This window comes from Sander vitreus, chromosome 14 (assembly GCF_031162955.1).
Source record: "Sander vitreus isolate 19-12246 chromosome 14, sanVit1, whole genome shotgun sequence".
In the NCBI taxonomy this organism is placed as follows: Eukaryota; Metazoa; Chordata; class Actinopteri; order Perciformes; family Percidae; genus Sander; species Sander vitreus.
In genome coordinates, this window is record NC_135868.1 from 727,501 (window position 1) to 732,500 (window position 5,000).

The following is a 5,000-nucleotide window of genomic DNA, read 5'->3' on the forward strand; positions in this document are numbered from 1 at the left end:
CCAGGAAACAGGTGTTCATGTCCTGAAGAAGTTAAGGAGAAAACACAAAAGAAGTTAAGGAGAAAACACGAGACTTTCACCAGGAAACAGGTGTTCATGTCCTGAAGAAGTTAAGGAGAAAACACAAGACTTTCACCAGGAAACAGGTGTTCATGTCCTGAAGAAGTTAAGGAGAAAACACAAGACTTTCACCAGGAAACAGGTGTTCATGTCCTGAAGAAGTTAAGGAGAAAACACAAGACTTTCACCAGGAAACAGGTGTTCATGTCCTGAAGAAGTTAAGGAGAAAACACAAGACTTTCACCAGGAAACAGGTGTTCATGTCCTGAAGAAGTTAAGGGGAAAACACAAGACTTTCACCCAGGAAACAGGTGTTCATGTCCTGAAGAAGTTAAGGAGAAAACACAAGACTTTCACCAGGAAACAGGTGTTCATGTCCTGAAGAAGTTAAGGAGAAAACACGAGACTTTCACCAGGAAACAGGTGTTCATGTCCTGAAGAAGTTAAGGAGAAAACACAAGACTTTCACCAGGAAACAGGTGTTCATGTCCTGGAAATACTTCTTAAGAGGGCCGTTGTTTTAACCCAAACCACGATCTTGTTTGTAATCTTAAGTTGTTTTTGGGCTCACAGTCACCTTATCTCAGCTAAACTCATTCATGTGACCGGTTGGCGGTCTCATGTGTGCATTTTAAAAGAGCCACCGAGTCTTTAAACAAAGAAGAAAGTTGATTGCAGGCCGTTAAGACAAACCTGCAGTGATTGACAGCTCCGTTAATAAACCCTGAGGGGTCATCACCGCTAACAGCTGCTGGGTGGTTTTTTATCCCAGTTACCAACACAACCAGATCATTTGTCTCCAAGTGGGACTTCTACGCATCAAATACGTCTTTGATTAATCCAATTCTTTGGCTGAAAGAAGCCGCAAAGTAAGAAAACATCAAGCAGACATCGTAGATCTTTAATGATCTCATCTGAAATGACCTGGAATCTAACGAGCTTATTTTGGCAAACAGGAGGAATTCCAGCAGCAACTTGTCTCCTCCTGAATGAATGGGGGCGAGTTGGGACTGGAAATCTGTCAGTCAAGTTTTCAGTCTGATACTTTCTGCTCATTTTGTGCCACAACGCAACTAAATCCCAACGTATCACAAAGAGCAGTTAACACCTGGAGCAGAGATGTGACAGCTGATGTTAGACTCTCGGTTCAGCGTGGATTCACTCTGCCAACTCGCTGAGTTACACTTAAACCTCCTGTGTGTTTTACCCAAGAAACACATTAAGTCGGACACTTTTACAGCAGCAGCGTTGTTTAACTCTCCTGTTTGTCCTCAGGTCAAACCTACAGGGTCAAACATTTTCTATATCAGAACTAAAAGACAAAAGAACGTTGAAAAAAGTGACAAAAGTTGGAAAAAGCTACAAAGACGCTGAAAAAAAAGTGACCAAAAACAAATCAGAAAAAGTGACAAAACAAACACCACAAACATCGCCAAAGGTGACAAAAACTTGTTTAAAAAAGTGAAAGAAATTGGAAAAAGTGAGAAATAAAATCTTGTTAAAACATTTACAAAAACATAATTAAAAAAACGCCCAAAAAGTGACAAAAAAATTGGAATCAAAACGACAAAAACGTCGAGAAAACACAAGAAAATATTGAAATTTCGACCCTAGAAAAACACGTCGCACGGTCGACGGGAAGACAACACACAAGTGTTAGCTGGCGTCACAGATCGTCATCTCTCTGAGTACAAACACAGTGTTTGTGTGTGTGTGTGTGTGTGTGTGTGTGTGTGTGTGTGTGTACACACAGTGTTTGTTAGTGCGCGGGATGACTGATAACAAAAAGGGAGGTGTCGTCTGCATTAGGGATGTCACGAGAACCGATACCGCACCGTTGTGACGAAAAGAGAGCTGAGCCAGAAGGCAAAGCTCTCAATCTACCGGTCAGTTTTTGTTCCTACCCTCACCTATGGTCATGAAGGCTGGAGGTCATGACCGAAAGAACGAGATCCAGGGTACAAGCGGCCGAAATGGGTTTCCTCAGGAGGGTAGCTGGCGTCTCCCTTAGAGATAGGGTGAGAAGCTCAGTTATCCGTGAGGAGCTCGGAGTAGAGCTGCTGCTCCTTTGCGTCGAAAGGAGCCAGTTGAGGTGGTTCGGGCATCTGGTAAGGATGCCCCCTGGGCGCCTCCCTAGGGAGGTGTTCCAGGCACGTCCAGCTGGGAGGAGGCCTCGGGGGAGACCCAGGTCTAGGTGGAGGGATTATATCTCTAACCTGGCCTGGGAACGCCTCGGGATCCCCCAGTCGGAGCTGGTTAATGTGGCCCGGGAAAGGGAAGTTTGGGGTCCCCTGCTGGAGCTGCTACCCCCGCGACCCGACCCCGGATAAGCGGATGAAGATGGATGGATGGAGAACCGATACTTGCGACACCTTCTGTTTCTAAAATGACAAAACACAGACGATGCCCATGTTTTGAAGCACCGTGGGCAGCGTTCGCGACGCCGCCAGCGTTAGCAGCATTGGTGCTGCGCCTCCTCTGGAACTGATGGGGGCAGTATACGCTTCAGAGAGCTCCAGTCGATACATTCAGAAGGAGGTCACCAACAAGTGGCCGAGAGTCACCTCTACCCGACCTAAAAAACGGCATGTTCACTGCAAACTCACGGTCCTCTCTTCCTGATTTACAGCCCCCCCTCTCTTGGCTTCAAATAACTCACCGCTGTCGGCTACGGCCGCTGAACAGGCTACACGTTGTAAACAGCCGTGGCTCGCTTGCCTGCTCATCCGGTAACGTTAGCCGTTAGCCACGGTTAGCCAGGACCAGTCGGGATCGCTTTACTGGCTGTGTCTCAATTGTTTTTGCTACTTGTTATTTATTAGAAATGTATAGTTTCTTTTGGCCACCCGCGCTCTGCAACCCCAGATTTCATTGCTGTGGAAACTAAACTGAAGCCAGTTTGGCCTGAAACAGACATGGAATATTTCTCTAGATTGTATTTTTCATCTGCATTTTTGTACTACATTTTACTGATTATACTGTACAGTAGTCTCGCATTGCCAGACCTGTCTCCACAGCGCTGTGAAGATGCATTCTGGGATAGGAGAATGAACTGTCACACATCATCTTGGGTAGCGCTAAGGTCCAGACGCAGCGACGGTGGTTCTGCTAAATAGTCTCAGGAAGACACTTGTTTTGGTGGAACATTTGCATCCTGCAAAAGAAAACTCCTCATCCAATATTAAATGAAGTCAACTGTTGACACAATACAGTAACGGGAGATATTTAAATGAGCTGATACATGGTTAAACCTCATTGGCTCTTACCAGTGTATCTCTGTGTGGACTTCGTCCACAGCAATCCCACCAATCAGTCCCAAAACCTCCCAGTTAGAGAGGAAATGACCTCAACATATTCTTAGTAAATCTTTCCAATCATTCCCTGAAAGAACCGAGCAGGTCTGACTTGTTGCACCGTCCACATCTTCTCCAAAAGTTGACATTTTTTAGCGAATAACAGAATAGGATCAAAGTGACGTGTTCAACATATGAAGCAGGCTAAATATCTTGACCTGTGGGAGATTCTTGCTGCATTCATGTGGTGTCGTAATAATCGGAAAAATGACAAAAAACCAAGACAGGAAGTTGAAGTAGCTTAAAACTGCCTAAAAAACTTGGACATACTGTTTAATTACAACCAAATCTACACATTTGCACCCAAATCCAATGAAAGTAGTGAACTCATCATTAGTTTTACTCGTGAAGAGCGTAGTAGGGAACCATCCACGTTATTTTCTTGGACAGTTTGGTTGAAAGAAACCCAAATTTCTGATATAGAAACTTTTTGCAAATGGGTCAAATGTGCCCCGAGGACAACGGGAGGCGTTTGATTAGTTCGCCAGTGTCCCTGTTCCTCTGGATAATGAACACAACACAGTGTGGTTTGATCTACGTGCGGTCCGCTGACTTCTCAGAGAAGTCGGACTTTGTGGTGAATCGATCTCGGCGTCGGGTTGGTTCACAGTTCGAGCTCCGCTGCTCCGCTGCTCCGCTCCAGTTCAATTAAAGAAGACCAGATAATAAATGTTGGTTCTGTTCTCCAGAAACTCATTTCACACGGTGTTGACTCTGAAGTGTAGGGACTCAGCCCTGGAGTTTCATGCCTTAGACCGGCCCACTTTAGTTCACGACTGACTATATTAAAATAATGTAATTAAAACCTCACTTATAAGAATATAAGTCTGCAATAGGCGCACTGTTCTCTACAGCCTTGTAATTCATTGTATTTCTGAAAAACAGTAGCCTACGTTTTGCTTCACAGTGAAGATTTATTAGAAGAATAAATAACAGGACAGTATCAGAAGCTATTTTCTTTAACATTTAGTATTCATAAATATCCAAACATTGAAATGAAGAAAACAATCTAAGGCTTAATTCATATTACTTTCATCCTATTCCCTTTCAATCGTGGGCTTTGTATTCACTATCGTTTGATTAAAAACATAATGGGTCACTAGTAACACTTACAACAGAAAGCTGTTATATTGTAACTAATGTGATCACTGCAAAAAATAATGCTTTTCTTACTTAGTATTTTTGTCTCGTTTGCAAATATCTAAAAAGAGATCTTACATCAAGATGCATTTACTAAACAAGTATGAAAAAACACCTCGAAATGAAGTGATTGTCTGCTTAAAACAAGCTACATATCTGCCAATGGGGTAAGAAAAATAATTGAAAACAAGACATCATTTCTTGCCATTTCACTTGTCTAGTAAATGTATCTTGAATTAAGAATATTTAGATATTTGAACTGGAAACAAGTAAGATACTAAGTAAGAAAAGCATTGTTTTTCAGTGATAATGTTTGCTTATTCACACACTATGGTACAACAGCAGCTTAGTCTTTCACAGTGAGAGCATTAGTCTCTTCACAACTGGGTCCTGGCTCTGTTTCTGACACTAAATGACATTTTCTACATTTATTTCTCACCATAAATA